Below are 22,684 nucleotides of genomic sequence, written 5' to 3'. Positions count from 1 at the left end.
TTTGAACCTATGGTTTTGGACCATGGTGTCTCGTCATAAGTGTTGATCACAAGTATTGGGCCCATGGTATTGATTTATTATGGTTTTGGACTGTGGTATTGAGCAAGGCCTAAGACTATAAAAGGAGAAGAAGATCATTAGGCAATGGAATCTAAAAGTCTTGAATATCTGAAGAAGTATGAGATCCAGGATGCAGGTTATGGGTTGATGATGCATTGCTTGATCTGAGCTAAGGAGGGATCTCACCGGTTGATGGAGAACAAGATCTAAGGAGAGATTGGGATCAAATGGTTTGAAATGAACTATCTTTATGATGCTTATTCTAGATCTGCATACTGACGCATGTAATATTCTATAAATGTTATGATTATGACTGATGTCTGGTACAACTGCAAAGTTATAAGAAAATATTTTTAGATCTATACGCGGATTGTATTTGGAAAAAGCGCGTTTGTACATGGGTTTGATTCATCGTAGTAGCATATACATTATGAAGTATAATATTTGAAGTTGCAGATGGGTCTGATTGTTATGGCAGAGTTATGTAGTCTGCTCTGTGTTCTGGTGACTGTGTTATTGACAGGGTTTCAGTGTTTCAGTGATTCAGAGATTGATGATGTTAGTAGTGATTGTTTTGAGCTTCAATGGTAGTTATGGGTCCAGTATGAAAATTTGATGAAACGTGGCCTTTTAGATTATGTGTTGTGCTTCAGGAGTATCCAGTCTGAAAATGTATGAAACGTGGTACCCGAAGGAGAGAAGATTGTAGGCCGGTGTCTACGTACTAGTATCTTAGCTAGTAGAAGAGCAAAGGGGGTTGGAGCTCCCTTCCAGGAGAGTCTGGAGAATGAGAGAAGGTTGTAACCTTCTGCAGGTGGTAGCCTGCGTGCTGGTAAAGGACTGCACCAGTACATTGTAAAAGAAGTTTCTTAATAAAGGAAGATAGAAACGAATTGCAGCAGGTGGTTTTCACCCACATTGGGTTTCCACCTTATATCATGGTGTTCATGTGTGCGTCTTGTGTGTGATGATCTATTCTGTTTTTACTGCACCTGTTTACTGTTCATATGGTTAATGAAGTTCTGATGCACTAACTAAAGATCAACACTTAATGGATTAACTGAATCATAAGTATTTTGGATATATGCTAGTTGCTTTAGACACAGCTGCGTATACATGCGGTTTCCCTTGAATGAAGTAGTGTATATGTATCTAAGTATGGAAATGAAAAAGTTTTAATTGATCTGATAATACTGATTCACCCCCCCCCCCCCACCCCCCCCTCTCAGTATTATTTCCAACATTAAATTGAAAAATGAAAAAATGTACAAATGCATAAATATTTTATAGAAATATTAAAAGTGCCTTTTTCCTTGTAGTTGTTCTCCTAGATCTGTATCTCTATGTGTTACATGTTTCCTGAAAAATGAAAAAGCATTGTTTTTAGTTAGAGTATATAAAATATATAAAGAGAGTTGTATAATGTAATAATCAAATGAAAATAAATAGAACAAAACACACCTCTTAGTAAAGTTATCACTGTCTTTAACTATATATGTTATATTTGTGTTCATCTTCTCTCCTCCAACGATATGAATTAGATCAAATATATCAAAATAAGAAAAAAAGTTTCTAAAATAATAGTATGAAAACAATTTAGACCTAAATGGTACAAGACAGTAACATATATTGTATAAATGTTTTTATCACTCATATTATCCGCTTTTTTGGATGTAGACCTCATTGCTACAAGGTTGTAACATATATTTTATAAACATTGTAAGCACTCACATTCAAAAGGAAGGACACACTACTTACCTGAAAAAAATATTATACATTTTGCACTTGTGTTTGAAATGAGCTTGCAAAGAAAATCTCCCGCGTCATTAACTACTAGGATGACCACTATACAAACCGAAGAACAAATATTTTTCTAACCAGCTCCCCTAAAAAGTAATCGAACATGCGTTGGCAACATGAATGCTAAAAGCTACATGATAAATACCTGTCTAATGCTCCTATGAACAACATAACTAGAACTAGTGGTTACAATTGTGTTGTAGTTGCTACAATGACCCTCCAAATTTTTTCCCATGTTTAGATTTTGGAGCCTCCCTTTTTCCCACAGGATCTCATCATTCATTGTTGTTAAGTATTCATGCTATCTTAAAGACTTATCCTTCCATGTAGTGTTTGGGATGTCATGTTTTTATCCCAACTGTTACACATCATTTTGTCACATTAGGCAAATGATGTTAGTCCATATATTTTTCTATCCATGAAAGTGTTCCAAAGCATTCCCTTGCAAGGTTAGAACCTAAACAATCCAAAAGAGAATGAAATTTATGGATTACAAGGCCCAAAAACCTATTTTGTATTACCTGCGTAGTTCCCTACCTAGTTTCTGCGCATACACAAACTTGACCATTACAGTCAAGGAAAAAGTGCACTTTGTCTTACACTATAGATTGTGCACAAGACTTAACACAAGTAAAAAATAAAAAGTAAAATATAGAATCTTTGTTAGTCGAATCTTTCCCAACTAAATGCTTCGAGTTAATGCTTACTCAAGCCTAATCCCTCTCATCATGGAGATAATTACCTCTCTTTATGAATTCCCTATCCCACCATTTGTGGATATCATCCCTTAGGAAGAGGATCCAAAACCTCCTCCTCTTGGCCTATAAATCAAACACAGGCTAGAGGGTTGGAGAGGACCACCGAAGATAGGATTATGCTATAGAAATAGGGGTAGAGGGCTTTGCATCCAAGGAGAAGGTTGGAGATCATGGGAAGAGGCTTATGACATCAAGGCGATCCAATTGTAAGCTTGTTCTCCTTTGAATTCATTAAAAAACAATTTTTCTTTCCTAATCATGTCTACTTTGATATTATTTGTGAGATTCCTTGATCACTCACATGGTTTATAACTAGTTATTGATTCAATTTATGATGAGTTAAGAACTTCATTTACCTTTGATTGTATATACTAGATGATTTGATATTTTTTTTATGTTTGTGTCTATGCAGATCTCTTTTGGAGCATCATGGACAAGCTGTGGAAATCATTGGAAAGGCCTCTAAAGCATTGAGGAGAAGGTGGGTGTGGAAAGCATTGAAACGAATTCAAAAAGAACTTCGTTAAATCGGTAGGTGATTCTTCACAAATTACTTGTTTAAATCAACCATAAGCTAAGGAAAGGTAGCAATTATTTTCTTGTTTGTTATTAGGTTTTGTTTGAAATCTAGGGAGATCCATCTTTTCTGCAAGAAGGATTAGTCTACCTAACAAATTAGCGACTCCACTGGGGAATGTCTTTTTCTCCATCATCTCCTTGTTTTGACTTTTGAACCTTTTATCATAGCCCTTTCTGAGTGTATGAAAGATATTAAAAGTTTAGATTTTGTGATTTGTTTGGATTATTTTTATTTTTTTCTAAAATTTTCCTGAGGTGCGCACTTTATCTTTAGATACAAAATGTATTTCTACGCATTGATCCTTTAGAAATAGTGCATATGCACACTAGATTGAACAGTTGCTTGTGCACATACCTGAAATTTTTGAAAATTTGGGTTTTCCCTTCACTAAGTCCATGAACTTTTGTTTTTTTTGCTTGATTACACTTGTTTATAGATTAAGAGAATCTTTGTCAGTTCAATTGAGTGTTGTGAAATAGTCTTCTTGAAATTTCTTGTTTTCACGCATTAGGGTAAAAGATTCATCTGGTATGTTGTAGATCTATCAAAAGAAGGACTAGTTGGTATTGATTTTATGTCCACCCGTCTTTCTTATGTCAAACAAATCAGATCTAGTTCTTATTTTACTTAATTGTGAAAGTTTGTTTAGTTAATTAAAAGCAATGATTTTCTAAAATGAGTATTTTTTATGAAAGTGCTTTTTTTGCCGAACTTGAAACGAAAGCTATTCTTCTTTCAGTGTTGAAGTTTTTTAGAATTGTACTCTAGACAACAATAAATTCATAGCACTCATTAGAATAAATTCATTTTATGATTTTGATTGGTTTCCTTATGCATTTTGAAAATTTTGAGTGATTGTATGTTAAAGGAAAGTTTCATGGTTTTTGAGTCATTGGGCAAATTGAAATTTTAAAGGTTAATCTCTGCATTTGGGTCATTCAAAACTGAAGATTTGCATTCATGAAAAGGGATATATTTGAAAATTAAGATTTTTTGCATTTTCTTTGAGAAATTGAAAAGACTCACTCCTTACTTCAGTTAGAAATTCATTGAAAAGAAAATATCACAATATCATGTACGATTGCATTAAGGTTTTGTGTCAGGTCATAACACCATCAGTTTCACATCCATTTACCCTTTGATTAAGTAACAAATTTAAAAAACAACGATGACAAAATCAATTTAGAATATTTATATTTTAGGGATATCTTCCACCTACATTAGATCAAGTTGTAGGGATTTGGAATAGGGAAGTTAGTTAACTTTCCAAAGCAGCAAACAAACATTAGAATCTTGCGGTAGAGAGTAAATCAATTTATTATAGTTTGGCTTTGGGAAGCTCCCCTTACAAAGGAGTTAAGCACGAGATCATGTTGGAACCAGTGGAGTGATCGACCCCACTTCATTAGTTATGGTAGAGTGATTTACACGTATTAAAAATGGTGCTGAAAGGTACTTGGGAGTCACTTGGAAGTAAACCTCAGATTAACCATGTTGAGGAAATTTCAAGGGGATTGAGCTTTGTTACTCTTCCCTTGTGTGTATGTACGATCTGAGACTATCCACCCAGGTTAAATTATCTTAAGTGGTAACCTTAGAGACCATAATCTTAGGGTTATTACCCAAGGTGATGACATAGGGGAAGTCTCTGCAATACTTGGAACAGATGTTGGCTAGACTCACTTGGACCTTTTTGGAGGGTATTCTTCACAAGGGATGGCATAAGAGAAGTTACTTGCACCAGATAGTGTACATTAAGTAGGTTTTCATCGTAACTGGTTCCACCCACTTTATCTTTAGCCATTTTTCACATTGATCTCTGTGATGTTGGATTTCATCATGAGCTAGTGATTTCACTGTGAAAATCTTGTTTGCATGGTTTGATTCCTTACATTTACTAGCGCATGTTATTTGCTTGTTTTTACTTTTTAGAGACCTTAGGTGTGGATTGTGAATATTATTTTGATTCTTCATATAAAATTCATCATGTTTGATTCACCGAGGCAATAGTGTAGAATGCAGGGTTTATCCCCTGAATATACACCTAGTCAATTGGAAAATATTAAAACTAAGAAGTCAACATCAACATGATCCGGGACCTCAGATCAACCTGAGACATCTACAATTATAGAATCTAAGACAATAGAAGCTGAAGTGATTCAAACCCAAGGAGTAGAATCAGGTTTAGTTGAATTAGGGCTAGAAGTTGTCGAAGTTATTCAAAGAGAATCTGATACTAGAGAAATTTCAGACACATAATTAACTGAACCAGAAGTTGAAGAACTTGAATATGATATTTCTGAACCTGAATCACCTTCAACTGTTATAGCCCCTACTCTTGAACCACCTTCACCTCAAAGGAGGCTCATAATTACATCTGAACTACCTCCTAGTCGAATTAGTATTGAAGATATCACTAGAAACACGGAGAACGAATCAACACGTACTCTTGTTACTGCTGGTGAACCAATAATTTTTCAAAGACTTCCTTTTGGTCCTTTCTGACTAGATCCTTAGTATTCTACCCCCTTGGACATTTTAGGTCAAGTTCTTCCACGCTTTTTCACTCCTTTCTATTTTTGACCAAGATGAAAGATGTTATAAATTCCTCCTATGAGTTAACCCACTGATACCTCTATGTATACCAAGTCTCTAGAGTCATTATTGTATGGTGGTCCTTCAGTTCCTACTAGGTACCAGCCACTCATCGGAACTTTTTTAGGAGCCACTCCTTCACCTCAAGTTTCTATTTGGTCATCTGGTTTATCTAAATATACTATTTAGAGCATGAATTCCATTCCTAAAGCACCTTTGGCATCAAACCAATATTTTAACATGGTATCTGTAACTTAGGTAATCCTCAAGTAACCCCAACTAGTGTTTATTATCTGCCTGGGGGACAACCACCTTATCCTCCACTTGGATTTTATTATCTGTCATATCCTACAGTTGGAGGACAACATTTTACTAGAACTTATGGTTAGATACCTCAGGTCAGTCCCAATGAACCTGTTGTGTCTTAACCCTTGATTGGTGCTCCTTACCCTGGGATGAATACTATTTGGAACCCCCCTTTGTTCAAAAACCTGTTCAAGTTGCTCCACAAGTGCCAATTTATCAACTTGTTTAGCCTACTAAACAATCTATTCCACAAATATCTATTCCAAGTTTAGTATCTGTCCAACAACCTGTCTAGGGGATTCCGTAAACATCTATCCAATAGTATATCCAAGGAATTCCAAAAACCCCTGTTCAGCAATCAATTCAACAACATGTTCAGGGTCGTCCTCAACACCCGTTCAATCTAATGTTCAAACATTTCTTTAGTAACCGGTTCCAACTTCACCTCAAACACCTATTCCAAGAGTATCATAAATGAATGTCCAAGTTACACCTCAAATACAAGTTCAATAGCCTACACAAGCTATCCCTTAAGAATCTTCTTATCAAACGGGTCCTAATTTCTAGTCTATCACATATATTCTTATCAGAAAAACTAGTATAGGGATAATGCGAACACCATAACAAGGTTAAGATTTTCAAATGCAACCTTTTCAAGGTCAATATTTTCAAAGCTAACCTTTTCAAGGTCAATTTTTCCAAGGCCAACCTATTCAAACTCAATTTTTTCAAGGTCAACCTTTGCAAAGCAAACCTTCACAGGGGTAATACTACTTGGTTAAAATGGTTCAAAGTCCACCTTTTCAGAGTCAACCATACCCTAGTCATACTTTTCAAATTCCATTTCAACAGAAACTTGGTATGGCTCACCCTAGAGGAATGAAAATACCAACTGCACAAGCTATTCCAAGATGTCCTGGGTATCCTCCTCCAGGGGTTGGACTTAACCTTAAGGGTTATCAAAATTCACAACAAGAATTAAAATGATAGTTACTATTCATCGCAACCTTAGATTTACCAGATTTATCCTGATTGACGAATGATCCTATATATTATTATCCATTTTGGCTGGTGATTCCTACTAAGTTATCGAGTGATATACCAAAGTTTGAAGGTAAATCAAGAGAGGATCCATCAAATCATGTTATGAAATATATTCTTTGGTGTGCTTCAAATTCATTAATCAATGATTCTATAATATTATGCCTTTTTCAATGAACTTTAACTGGTTCGGCAACGAAATGGTACATTGAGTTACCACGTGCTTCTTTCCATAATTTCAACTCTTTAGCAACAACTTTTTTGACAGATTTTCAGCTACCAATTTGAAATGACACCGGTACTAAAATTTTAACTTCCATAAAATAATCGACATCTACTTACATTTCAGATCATATACATGAATGGAAACGTAGGCGTCGTTTAGTCAAGATTTATATTCCAGATCAAATTTTGGCTGAATGGTTCACAAAATCATTACTTCCTGATATTACTGAGGATGTTGCTAAAGGAGGTTTTGTAACGAAATAGAAGGTAATTGCTTGTGCCCTGTACCTAGACCTAATCTATACACAATTTGGCACCTTGCAAAAGAAAATCCCAAATATACCTCACCCAAAAATTTCAGATCAACCAGAATGAACTCCTACACAATCTAACATTGTTGATGGTGTAATTGGTTCTATCAGCAATTAGTCTAAGGGTAAAAAGAAGAATTATAAAAACACTCAGAATTTGGCTATAAAAGATTCACCCAGTGAAAACCTTTCTACGGAAACTACTTCTGAAATTAATGCCGTAGAATCATCTATTGGAAAATATCAACCATCCAGAGGTAAAAAGAAGGGGAAAGGTAAAACAAAGCAGAATGCTTGTTAGAAAGACAAACCAACTAAAAATGAACCTTTTGATGAGAAAAAGAAACCTTGTTACCCTTATCTAATCTATAATGAAGATCATTATACGAAGGAATACCCACATTGGGCAAAGGTTACCAAATTCATAAAAGGTCCTCCAACTCCTATTGTTTTGAAGGATCCTTTTCCTTCTCAAGATAGTAAAATGATTTCACACAATCCATTTTCTTCTTCCACATTGACAGATATCATGACAATGTCTTCAGAAGTTATGATGGCAACAAGATCAAAATATTATGGATCTAAGGGTCTTTTAGTAAATGGCAATGATGCTAGTCCATCTAGTGAATCTTCCATTTCAATTCCTCCTCCTTTTGAACCATTACAGATTGAGAAACCAAACCTTGACATGGTTATTCAACTGCCTCCCAAATTTGTTGTTCAAAAATATTCTTTCAACCCATATGTTAGAGTTTCTTAAAACTACAACATTGTTGAATATCTAGCTATGTCTCCTTCATCAATGTGAGCTCTTGAAGTGATGCAAACATGTCCAACACAAAGAAAGTTACTTTTTCCAGCTATTGGAGCAATTGATCCTTAGGATTATAATATTATCATCTTTGATCTTAAAAGTCATATACCTAGACTCACACATCAACTTGCATGCCAAATACCAGTCTTTGTTAAAACCAAACGTGTGTTTCCTACAGTGATTGACGAAGGAGTTTCTACGTGTATCATGTCTATTTTTTGTTGGAAAGCTTTGGGTTCTCCAACTATTAATCAATCTCGTATCACTCTGAAAGCCTTTTATGAAAGAGTTTTTCATCCTTACGAGATATTAAATGATCTACCCATAGAGTTAGAAGGTAAGACGGTCACAATAGAAGTTGAAATTATTGATGCCTAGCGCGATTACAACCTTTTACTAGGTCAAAGTTGGACCTATGCTATGTTTGCAATGGTCTCATCACTTTTTCGCATGATACTATTTCCTCATCAAGGGATAATAGTAAAAGTAGACCAGTTATATTATTATGCTTTTGACCCTAACTCTACAGGTTGTGTAACTTTTTTGGGGAAAACGATTACTCCCTATGAGGATATTAGTATTGGTTTGCTTAAGGATTCATCACTAATGGGAACTTTTGCACTCCCTCCACTGAAATTTCCTTATAATGTTTCCCAGGTTAACATGATCTCATTAAGAACTATGTGTTATAGCACCATTTACCACTCTTGGTAGATTTGATGCTATGGTTATGGCTTAGGGCAACCCTTCCTTTCCATACTTGGTTCAAATTCTAAAAAACAGTGTTTTAATTCCCATATGCTATTTTGCCCTGTATAAAAAGCATGTACATGCGGGTCAGTCTATATCCAACCTATGTATATGTGTTAAAACACTAAAAATTTATAATCTCCTTAAATTCGGGTGGAGTTTACGAGTTTTACTTGTTACTCACCTACTATAGCCCGTGGCCCAACTATTTCTGAACTGATAAACTAATTTGGAGAAGTATAAATAAACCTCCATGGGAAGGCCTAAGGGGGAAGAGAGATGAGATATTAATATTATGGTTGATTACATCCCTCATCAAGTCTGAAGAAATTACTGTGCCTCCTGCACTCCCAAGCTATAGGAAACCTTTGTTTCCTTCTTTGAGATGTACTTTATCCCTTTTATGACATCCTTGTGTATACCGATGGAGGAAGATTGTTGAGGCCTGGGTAGGACAAATCCTGAGGATGGTTCCACTTGGAGATGGAGGAAGACTTAGGTTGTAGTTTTCCACATTTCATTTAGCTTACATCAATAAAGAAATGATGTTTTGTTCCTGATATTTATTGTGTTTATGGATTAATATATGTTATGATTTACATATGAAATCTTATGTTAATGCTCGTTTGATCACTTTATTATATGATTTAACACCTATATCATGAACATGATTTATATTAATACTATTGTATATGATTTTCTTGGATAAGTTACATGTTCTAAAGGCATTGGAAGGAGCAAAGGGTTTGGACCCTGCAGGATCGACCTCGAACGTAGGACCTCCAGGTAATACCTCTTCTTCTTACTTCAGTAGTTTGAGCATTTAGATTGTTTGTCTGTATGTTTCTTTATGTTGTATGCCCTCCTCTCTGTTGGAGTTTTCAACCCAAGACCCTAGGGTGTTTCCACCCACAACAGAATTGGCGACTCCGTTGGGGACAACATTCTTGTTTTTCCTAGTTTGGGTTGTTTGTTCTTGATCAGAGTTTGTTTTCCTAATTTCTTGTTTTTATAGTGTCAGTTACTTGTTGGCTTCTCGGGCATCAAGTCTGATCTTTTGGATCACGCCTTGATTTTTTATTTTTCTTAATTGAGCTTTTTATACGTGTTTTTTTAGGGATATAGTAGCGTATGCATGCTAGTTTACTCAAATAGACTCACGTATATGAGAGTTTCCTGTGTTTGAAACTCGTGTACATGCCTCTGTGCCTTTACACAGTCACGTATACCTAATTTTGAATTATTTTTTCAAAATATTTTTCCCAGTTAAGTCTATTTCCTGGTGACTTTTGCTATTTTTTGGTCATTCATTGTCATTAAAGCTCTACTTTCTTGCAAGTTTTCAATTTTGAATCTTCTTCTCGGTGAAAAACCTAGTTGACCTAGGATTGCTTTTTGAGTAAGGTTTCAGTTTGCATTTTGGGTTCAAGGCTTCTGTCAGAAGTTCTTGGTTGTTTTGGCTTTCCAGAACAAGAAATTGGTTTCAGTTTCGTTTATAACCCAACTTTCAGATTGCTTTGCTTTGCTTTCCTTTTTGGTTGACCTATTTTGTTTTTCATGGTTTTTGAGTGTCTCTTTGGCAATCTTGAGAGTCTTTCTTGACATTCTATTGGTTTGTTGAAGTCTTTTATACTACTATTCAGATCAGTTAATGCAAGTTTGTAGTCCTTTCTTGTTTCAAGTTTCATTTTATTGATGAGTTGCATAACTTGTGAAGTTCAGGGACTCTTTATGCTTGTTTCTTGATCTTTGAAGTTTAGTAGTCTTTTGTGACCTCAAAAATTTATTTGGGTTTTTAAAAGAAAAAGACAAAAAACATAGATTTTTCCTTTCTTTTTCTTTTCAAGTTTTCTTTTTGGTTTCTTTTGTTTTGTTTTTGAGAAATTGTGAACTTTTTCAATTGGTTTTGCTTGGTTTCAAGGGAAGTTTGTCTTTGGATTTGTGCCCTCTTTGTAGTCAAGTTGGCCTATTGATCTTGTGAAGGAACACATTTGCTTCTTGTATGAGCATCCATGCACCATCATTATAGTTTGCATTAAGATAGTTTACATTGCAGGCATTTGAGTCTTTTTGTTAGATTTTGAGTGTGTGGAATGTGTTTTCTGGAAAAGGAAAAATTTGCTTGTACAACTTTATTCATATAACTTTATAGAAATCCCTTTTCATCGAAGAAAAATAGCTGCATTTGCATATATCTAAGTTTATTTTGATTTCTTTTGCGTCAAAACATCATAAGTTTCACTCTCATTATCCCCATGACCTAAAAAACAACCCTTTAAAATCAAGCGCTTAGATAAAAAGAACTAGAACATTTTTAATTTGTCATTAATTACACCAAGAAGTTTAGTTCTTTAGGGCCTTGGAATTGGTGAGTTGAGAGTTAATTCTCCAGGACCACTCAATTATCAGACATAGATGTTGAATAATGAGTGAAATCCAATGTTGTTAGAAATAATGGGAAAGCTCCGTGACTGGGAGTCTATCACAAGGGAGAGTGAAGATAAGGAAGAGAGATACCCGCTCTCCTGCTTGTTGGATCCCTCCCTGAGACTGTTTCGCCTGGCTTTTGATATGAACTGGTGCTCTTAGTTGCTATTCCTAGGGATCACATAGGTGGTTGTGGAGGGGAATCCCGTGGCACCTGAGGAAGACGTTGTGTCATGTTCATTAGTACTTATGGAGGGTACCCTTGCAAATCTTGGTGCTTTCACCGACAAAGGCTTTTGTCTAGAGGTCAACGCAACTATTTCTGTCACCTTCGCTGGTAGGCATGGGCCGTCATTATCCTAGACTGCCTTCAAAAGGTCCCTTACTTCACTTTCTTGTATTTTGGTGTTAGGTCATCACCCGGAGCGGAAATACTTGAAGTTGCTTGATTGGTTGCATCTTTAGGGACTTTATAGTCGAGTGCACTTTGCTCTTTGGATTTAGTTGGCTTTAGGTGGATTTGTCTTTTCACTTTTGGACCTTAGATTCTGAGTGAATGAACTACGATTCCACCGATCTTGAAAGGCTTTTGATCTTTCTTTTTGAAAGTTGTGGAGTTTCCTCCTTAAGGGAAAAGGTTTTGATTGTGCATCTCTCTTCCTTGGAAAGTCATTTGTACATTCCCATAAGGGAAGGATCTGTGAATAAGTTTGGTATGGCCAATATTCCTGTGGAGACCAACCAAGGTACCTTTCCAAAATGGGATCCTTGTTCTTTTCCTTTCTTTGGAAATGTTGGTACCCCCTTGATGGCCACTTTGAATATTATTGGATTGAATGTTGGACTACCAGTTTGGCTATGGTCCACTCCGAATATTCCTGATCTTCCTAAAGCTTCTCATATGAATGCTTTATTTCAAAGGCATCAAATGGGTGTTAATTGTTCATCTTCTTTAAAAGAGAAATCTAGGATTCCTCTTTCTCCTCCCTCTTATAATAAGAGATCTAAAAAGAAGAGAAAGAGGAAGACGAAGAAGAAGAATAGTTCTAGAAATGAACCATCATCAACCTTTGCTAGTCATGTTGGAGATGAGCTTTCAGCTGCTGTAAGTCACGCTGAGGGCATAAGTCTAGTCACTGCAAGTCATACTAGTAATGAATCATCATCAACCTCTGCTAGTTATGTTGGAGATGAGCTTTCAGCCACTGGAAGTCACGCTGGAGGCATAAATCTAGTCACTACAAGTCATACTAGCAATGGATGATCATCAACCTCTACTTGTCATGTTGGAGATGAGCTTTCAGCCACTGCAAGTCATGTTGGGGGCATAAGTCTAGTCACTGCAAGTCATACTAGCAATGAATCATCATCAACCTCTGCTAGTCATGTTGGAGATGAGCTTTTAGCCACTATAGGTTACGCTGGGGGCATAAGTCTAGTTACTAAAGTCATACTAGCAATGGGTCACCTACCTCTGCGAGTCATATTTCTGTTGACTCACCTACTTTTGTGATTAGGGTTGTGGCACAAGTCCTATCTCTCTTGGAAAATAGTTACTAACCTCTGCGAGTCATGTTAGGGACTTTCCACCAACCATTGCTAGCCATGTTGGTGGAATGGATGTTGATCAGAAACCTAAGCGTAGAAGTTTTAAACCTAAGTTTTCTTGTCAGATATGTAAGGGAGACCATCTTACTCATTTGTTCCCTGGTATTCCAGAGGTACAAAGGATATCTAAGTCTGAAGGTTCTTCTACTCCTGAATATGGTATGGTTTCTAAACAGTCTCATCAACCATTAGTTGATAAAGTGGTTGAGCCAGTACAATCTCTAGTTGATTACACTCCTCTTTTGGGGGCTGAAGTGCCTAACGACAAAGTCTTTTTTATTTATAGTAGAGTCTTCTAGTCTAGGGGCATTCTGATCTCTTTGAATGTTCCCTCCAAGTTCTAGGAGTGTCTCCTTCGATTGGGATAATATTGTTGAGCCTCATCTTCCTTCTACTACACCTTTCCAAATAAAGGTTAGAGTTAATTCCACAAATGTCTATCGATGTATGGTAGATGAAGGATCCTTTGCAAGTATTATATCCTCCTTGACTTGGAAATCTTTGGGTTCTCCAAAGTTGTTGACAATTTATAGTTAGTTGTTAGCCGATGATAGAAGACCTGGTGAATCTATGGGTGTTCTTCCTCAATTGCCTATTACTTTACGTGGGAAGACTGCTTTTATCGACATGATTGTGGTTAATCACCCTTTAGACTTTAATATGCTACTTGGGAGTGATTTTTTCTATGCTATGAATGATGTGGTGTCTTCACTCTTTTGAGTGACGTGTTTTCCTCATAACGTAAATATTGTCACTATTGATCAGCTTGCATCTGATAATCACCACCCTAATTTGAATTTACTACATAATACCCCTTGGTTTGTTCCAAGTGTTCAAGTAGATTCTACCTCGCCACAGGTGAACTATGTGGCATTGAATCTTCAATGTTCAATTGCTTCTAAGAAGGATCCTTTGAACTATTATTTTCCTTCTTGGGACTTGGTCCTGACAGTTGACCAAGTGATTCCTCCTAAGGGGACATGGGATGCCTTAATTCCCTCTTTTGATCCTCATAGTTCTCATGATTTCTTGGAGTTTAATTTTCCTTCACAAGAGGGAATTTTTTAAGCCATGAGTTTTAACTACCAAAGGAGTCCTTGTCTTGACCCCTGCAAGGGGTCTTATTATGCTTAGGCCATAAGGCTGCGTGTTTTCTTGTACCATATTGTATATATAAGGTACACATTTTCAAGTTTTGTATTCTATAACACAATATTTTATTTGAAGTTTATATATGGGATGTATTAACTTCTTTTCTAGTGTTCCTATTTATGTCTACAGAACTTGGAAGACTTCTCCTTTGGACATTTTTATGGTTGATCCTCTCTGACAGGTATTAGTTCTCGAAACTGGCATATAGGTTAGGTTTTTCACCTTCATTATTCATTTATCAGTTTCCTTTTCCATTTTTGGCCTTAGGATCGAACCCACCAAGATATGAGGCAGAACTTTCTCATTGCTTAGAAGTGTCATGAATTATGTGGTAGAGCCTACCTTATCATGGGCGCCCTAGATACTACCTTGTTGTCACTTGGCACCCATGCTAAACTTTTGTTCTTAGGCTCAGGAGTTCTCTTTAGTCCCGCCATGACTTGTGCATTGAAGAATCATTATCTTACTTCTTTGCTATTTTTTTGGCTTTATACCCTAGAGGCTCCTTTGTGTTGAGTTGTAATGCTGCATTGCATGTTGACCATTTTCACCTTTTGGCCTTAAGCTGACTTCACTTGGACTCATTGTTTAAGCCACATTTTGACCATGTCTTTTGTGAAATCAACCTTGTAATCACTTAGCCTCTGCAACTTGACACCTTCTTACCCATGGAAGGAACATTCTTTTGAGTGTCACTGACCAGTTCCGTCACCTTGCATTGAGCATAGGAATGTTCCCCTCCTAGGAACTAATGCATCTATATTTGGACACCCGTTCTTTCCACTGTACCATAGGCATTATTTTATTCTTTTTCAGGCTTCATAAATATGAAAAAGACAAAAAAATTACATATTCCAAAAAGAGCGGGAACGAGACATTACTTCCATGATTGATGGTAGCTAGAGTCAGTTGTGTCACCCTTGAACAAAGCACTCAAAATTAAGTCTTTCCTCCATTGGGATGGGCTTTATTTTGACTTAGGAGAGACTTAACCTTGTTATTGAGTCAGTACTCCTACGATTGGTTATCTCTTCCAATCATATGGAGAGTTTGTTTATGCCTCCTGCATGAAAAAATTATACAAGGTTACCATATGCTGCCATGTAGTCACATTTGAGTCGTGCTTTTGTTCAAGTGAAGTAAACCTGAGTTGGCCTTTCTACGGTTTCTCTTGACCTATTTCAGTCAGCCATCCTTGGTTGTCAGAGTCATATTCATTATCACATCAACTATTTGGTCCTTTTCTCATGATGGTTTGAGAAGGTCTCCATTGACTTCTTGCTGGCAGGTCTTGCTCTTATCGACTGCAAAAAATTTCTCTGAGAGCGAATCTAGGTCTTCAACCTGGCCCTATTTTCATTATTGATATGTTACCTTATGCTCAACATCGATTAGTATCATGGGTCTTTGACTGAGTGGTTTCCCCTGTGTTTGACATCAGCTTTCATTATCACACATTGGGATTGTGCAGTACCTTGGTTTCCATTTGACTCTATTGGTGGATTCCTCACCTCTGTGTTAGCTTTCATTATTGGTTGGTTCAGAGGGTTTCTATCATGCGCTAGCTACATCTTGTGCACACTAAAAACGTGCTTCGGTTTGGTTACTACATATTTCTTTGTCTGATTCCTTCCACATTATTGGCCTACGAGTTACACTCATGTTGGATTGACGAAGGATGCCTTAATGCCTTCCTTCCAACGAATATTTTTCCATCAACTTCAACTCATTTATCTGGGAACAAGTCTAGAGTCCATTTGGCAGTACCTTAGGGTTTGTAATCATCAGTGGCTGACTCCTTCACTATCGATAATGGGAAAACATCATTGTCGCCTGATTGATAGATTCTTCCAAGTGTTCGACTTCAGCTCATTTATTCGCACTTGCTAGATTGTACTGGGTACCTTGGATCTCATCATCATTATCAGTGAGTAGGATCGCGTTTGTTAACGGTATACATCAATGACCAGTAATCAAATGTTTTCTCGCATGGTCGACTTTAGAGCATTTATTCCCATTGTGTAGAAATGTACCACGATGGTTAATGAAGACCTCGGGTTTGCATCAACATTTCTTTGTTCACTTGTTAGTTGCTCCCGTTTCTGCTAGTTGACACCATCCTATATTTTGTAGTTCATTACAGTGACATCCTATATGTTGGCACCCGAGTTGCGTCTAGTACCATTTGTTCCACCATTTGAATTGGTACTTTTTGGATCATCTTTATGACTTCAGTGATCAACTTTCTACTTCAGCATGATTGATCAATTCTTTATATGTGATATTGAGACATGTATTTCTATGGATATGATTAGATGATCCACTATGTATTTTCAATCCTTTTATACTTATATACATATTAGATCCGCTTTTGTATTTGTTATGTGGACATGCTTTATTATCTCTGAGCATGGGTATGCCTGCCTTAGACAACAACTTTCTTTCTAATCTCTTTCACTGGCTTGACAGGCTGAGTTTTGGTGAAATCCTCTTAGGTCTTGGCAGGATTCCTTCCATACACTTAATACATTTTGGCCATCATGTACCCCATATGACGTCATATATTAGGGGGCATCTATTATAGTACCTTTTACCAGTCTTGGTAGATTTGATGCTTTGGTTATGGCCTAGGGCATTCCTTCCTTTCTATACTTGGTCCAAATTTTAAAAAACTGTTTTTTTTTAATTCCCATACGCTATTTTTCCCTGTATAAAAAGCGTGTACACGTGAGTTAGTCTATACCCAACCCATCTATATGTGTTAAAACACTAAAAAATATATAATCTTTTTAAATTTGGGCGGAGTTCAAGGGTTTTACCTATTACTTACCTACTATAGCCCGTGGCCCAACTGTTTCCCAACTGAAAAAACTAATTTGGAGAAGGATAAATAAGTCTCCATGGGAAGGCCAAAGGGGGAGGAGAGATGAGATATTGCTATTATAGTTGATTACATCCCTGATCAAGTCTGAAGAAATCCATGTGCCTCCTACACTCCCAAGTTATAGGAAACTTTGTTTCCTTCTTTGAGATGTCCTTCATCCCTTTTATGACATCCTTGTGTATACTGATGGAGGAAGATTGCTGAGGCCTGGCAGGATAGATTTGGAGGACAGTTCTGCTTGGAGATGGAGGAAGACTCAAGTTGTATTTTTCCACATTCCATTTAGCTTACATTAATAGAAATGTTGTTATGTTCCTGATATTTATTGTGTTTATGCATTAATCTATGTTATGATTTACATATGAAATCTTATGTTAATGCTCATTTTCTCACTTGCTTATATGATTTAACACCTATATCATGAACATGCTTTTTATTACTACTGTTGTATATGATTTTCTTGGATAAGTTATAGGTTCTAAAGGCATGGAAGGAGTAGAGGGTTTGGATCCTGCGGGATCGACCTCGAACGTAGGAACTACGGGTAATGCATCTTCTTCCTACTTCAGTAGTTTAAGAATTTAGAATGTTTGTCTGTGTGTTTCTTTATCCTGTATGCCTAGTGCTTTGTTGGGGTTTCAACACAAGACCCTAGGGTGTTTCCACCTGCAACACTATGGAATCCTCTGATCCTTGGATTGTGCCTTTAGAATCTGAATCAACCTTGTATGGTAATGAGATGCCTTTAAATCCACCTGAATTGGCTTATCAGGTAGTTGAAATATTTTCTGATCCACCACCCTCTGAAATTGATCGAGTGAATGTGAAAACTGATGATTATTCTCAATTATCTTGGTTAGAACCAATTTCATTTCCTAATACTTTGGATAGTACATTTCCAATTGATGAAATTATTATGGAGATTATGACTTTGGATGAAATTCCATGTGATGACTATCATCGTTGTTCATATTTTCTTCCTGACCTTGATAAAATCGAGAATGATTTTTCTACTATATTTTTTCTTGAGATCGTAGATAAACTTGAATGTCCTTTATCAATTCTTCAATCTAAATATGAAAGAACTTAGGGAATATATCTAAAACGATTCCAGTTAATATCTCAATCAAATATGGAATTATTGAGAACATTCACATAGGTTCTTTGTGCTCACTTGAAGTAATTCAAATGTATAAAGCCCTATTTCAAGAATTACATGACATTTTCGCCTGGTCTTATGAGGAAATGCCAAGAATTGACTTGAGTATCATTGTTCACGAAATTAAGACTTACCCAGATGCTAAAACTATTAGGAAAATATTATGTTTAGTGCATCCATGAAAGGCTACTGATATCAAAGCTGAGGTTGAAAAGCTACTTAAAGCAAGTTTTATTTATCTAGTTCCCTTGACTCATCGGGTTTCCAGTATTGTTCTTGTTAACAAAAAGCAAGGTACCATTAAAGTATGGGTAGATTATAGGGATATTAATAAGGTTTATCCCAAAGACAACATTCTACCCCTTATATTGACCAAATCATTGCCGATTGTATTGATAATGAAATCTTTTCTCTCATGGATGGATTTTTGGATACAACCAAATCAGCATACTCCTTGCTGATCAAAATAAAAATGTGTTCATTTGTCCATGGGGAAATGTTTCTTATCGAAAAATCCCATTTTCATTAAAGAATGCTGGCACAAACTTTCAATGGGCCATGTCTTACACATTTCATGATATCAAGCATATTGTACAACACTATTTGGATGATTTACCACCTCATTCACAGAAACATGAAGATCATCCAATGCATTTGAGAGCTATCTTTATCAAGTGTTGGAACTACAATATACGCGTGAATCATCACAAATGTGTTTTTTGTGTACACTCCAATCGAGTATTGGGATTTTTCTTATCAAAGGAAGGTATTCATGTCAATCTACTTAAGGTAGAGGCTATTCTAAATTTGCCTCCTCCTTCCAACTTGTGCCAACTCCAAAGTTTGCAAGGGAAAGAGAACTTTTTACGTCAATTCATCTCGAACTATGCTGAGCTAACTAAAGGTTTTACTTGACTGTTGAAAAATGGAATCTCATTTACATGGGATGAAGTTTCTCAAAAATATTTTGATGCACTCAAACACACATACTCATACACCATTGTTGCATTTACTCGATTACCATCGAGACTAATTTTTGTATTTAGCTGCATCCTATGTCACCATTGGCATGGTTTTATTTTAGGAAGATGAGTTGAATGATGAACATGTGATATATTATTTGAGTAGAAATATTATGAAAATTGAGATAAAATATGCACATGTGGAGAAATTGGCCTTGGAAGTTGTTCAAGTTGTCCAAATATTTCGTCACTAGATTATCCTACATAAAACAACAATGATTTTAGACTGCAACCCTATAGTTTACATTCTAATGAGATAATTTCTAGGGGGAAAGTATTCTAAATGGGTAGTTATCCTACAAAAATTTGATTTAGAATTCATAAAATCTAAGTCCAAGAAGTCATTGGTGTCTGCCGAATTGTTATGTGACTTTCCCTATACTGAGACAAAAATTGTGGCAAAGGATTATCTTCTAGATGAATCCCTGTTTCTTATCAATACTTTAGACCCTTAGTATGGAGATATTATCATTTATCTTCAAACCTAGATTTTTTGTCCAGAATTAACTCGAACACGATTATCATCATGTTTGGTACCAATTCCAAAAATACACTACTGTTTGTGATACACTTTATCATCGTGGTGTTGATTCCATATTTAGACAATGTTTGAATCATGAAGAAGCTGAAAAAGCATGAAATTACTGCCATTCTAAAGCTTGTTGCAGACATATGTCAAGGTTTGCCACTGCCCATTTCTTTTTACGCACAGGGTATTTCTGGCCTTCAATGTGTAAAGATTGTATAATTATGGTCTAGAAACACCACAATTGCCAAATTTATGATCACAAAATGCATGCACCTCTAGCTCCTCCTCACCCAATCATTGATGTCAGTCCTTTTGCAAAATGGGGCATCGATTTCCTTACATGCAATCCTCACTCAGCCACGGGGCATGGGTGTATTATCCTAGCAGTGGATTATTTTACAAAATGGGTTGAGGTGATGCCTACATATAAGGATGATGGAAAAATGACAATTGTTTTCATATTCAATCATGTGATTTCTCGGTTTAGTGTTCCATAAGCCATTATCATGGACCATGGTAGCCATTTTCAAAATTTTATAGTGACCGAACTTACTATGAAGCTAGGCTTGAATCATAACAGTTTCACTCCATATTAGATGCAAGTGAATGGTCAAGTAGAAGTTGTAAACAAAGTTTTGACTACCATGATTAAACATATTTTCAGAATTCATAAACGAAATTGGCATATGATGATTTTTCCAACCTTGTGGGCATATCATACCTCAGCAAAAACTTGAACTAGTTTTACTCCCTTCTAGCTAGTTTATGGTCTAGAAGAAGTCTTGTGTATTGAATGTGAAATCCCATCATTAAAACTGGAAATTGACTTATTACCAACCACTTCTTCAGAGGAGGAACTTTTTTTGACTTAGCATGATTAGATGAGACTCCCTATGATGCTACTTTAGCTAATGAGACTCATAAGAAACAAGTTAAGGAATATTTTGACCAAAATGTAAATCCTTGCTCATATTCAGAAGGTGACCTAATATGGGTTTATGATCAAGAGCATGATAAATTAGGTGCCAGTAAATTCGAGCCCATGTGGCATGGTCCTTATATTGTAAAACATGTACTGACAAAAGGGGCTTATGAACTAGTTGATTATGACAACATTTCTTTAGGAAATCCCAGAAATGGTCTTTACGTGAAGAAATACTATGCTTAATTCACTCCATGAAGACTTTGTACATTGTTGTATCATATTTTTGTTTGTGCCAATTTTAGTATATTCATATGATTTTCTGCTAATTCTCCTGCTTATCTTGTGTTACACTTGATTTGCAAATGTCGATGCTCCCTCAAAATTACATTGGATTTATCGATGGTGCTAGTCATAGTACTTCGAATTTGTCTTCCTCAACTTGGGCTATTTATTCACCCACTGATGAGTTAGTTATTATTCATGGAATATGCCTTGGTCGAACAACAAATAACATCACATAGTATAGTGCGGTTATTGAGTTATTATTTGACGTGATGTCATTTGGTATTGGTTAATTGATCATTAGGTTAGATTCTCAACTCATAGTATCACATTTAAACAATGTCTGTTCATTAAGAAGTTCCACAATATTAAGAATTTTTTTGCGCGTTCGTCTCTTGGAGAGAATTTTATTACATTGAATATTAACACATTCCAAGAAATTTAAACACATTAACTGATTCATTGGCTAATCATGTGTTAAATCGACATTTGTAACATCTGTAAGAACAAAAAACAAAATCCATTCGCATATTGTACAAGATAAAATGACATAATAGTAATATTTTTCATTAACCAAAATTACTGTAAAAGTGTGGCTTTGCAAAATGTCATCCAAGCCATGAGGCCTCGTGGCCTTTACTATCCAAACATTCTGACAAAAAAAAGAAAAGAAAATCTAGCCCTATGACTAGCAGCTAAGCATGATGATCATGGTAGCATATGATGGCGCAAGATACTCGTTGTAGCAAGAGACTAATTGAACAAGGAACTCCCACGGTATGCCTCTGGTAAGAGAGAGGCAAATCATCAATCCAACATCTAAGATATCTAGAGTCAAATTCTCCAGGTTGTGCTCAAGCTCAGTTAAGGCCATTGTTGCATCAGGGTTTTGTATCACGGGAGACACTAGTTTCTCAATGTGTCTGTCAAATCAATGTAGTCTTGTTGGTACGACCGGGGTCACATCTGCATGATTATTTAAAATAGTTAGTTTTGGATGCCAAAAAACAAAAAAAAATCTAAAAACATAAAACAACCAAAATGTGAAAATTTTACCTATGTCACCCCACTACATTCCAACAGGAAGTGGGATATCTGGATCACCAGTGTAATCCATGCTTACATATGGAATTTCCTCGAGCATGATGATCTGAATTTCTAGCCATCCAAAGAAGTTAGGTGTATATCTCATAGTTAGGCCATCACCACCTCTGGGACATGCCATCAACATAACCCACTTTAGCATACTAGGATCTCGAGGTCCTCTTGCATCTATAGATACCTACGGAGAAAGAAGGGGGATCCTCTTTAGAGAGAATGAGATCAAATTGGCACCACACCATTTTTTATTTTTATTTTTTAATTTTTCCTGTCTTTACTCTAGTCAGTTTCCCTTTGAGATTGGCAATAACCCCTTCACACCAGTTGAATATGATAGTGATCCAGGTGGATATTG

The sequence above is a fragment of the Pinus tabuliformis genome, chromosome X (assembly GCF_031772625.1).
Source record: "Pinus tabuliformis cultivar Carrire ecotype Pingquan chromosome X, CPIR1, whole genome shotgun sequence".
Classification (NCBI taxonomy): domain Eukaryota; kingdom Viridiplantae; phylum Streptophyta; class Pinopsida; order Pinales; family Pinaceae; genus Pinus; species Pinus tabuliformis.
This window is presented reverse-complemented; position numbering follows the sequence as displayed.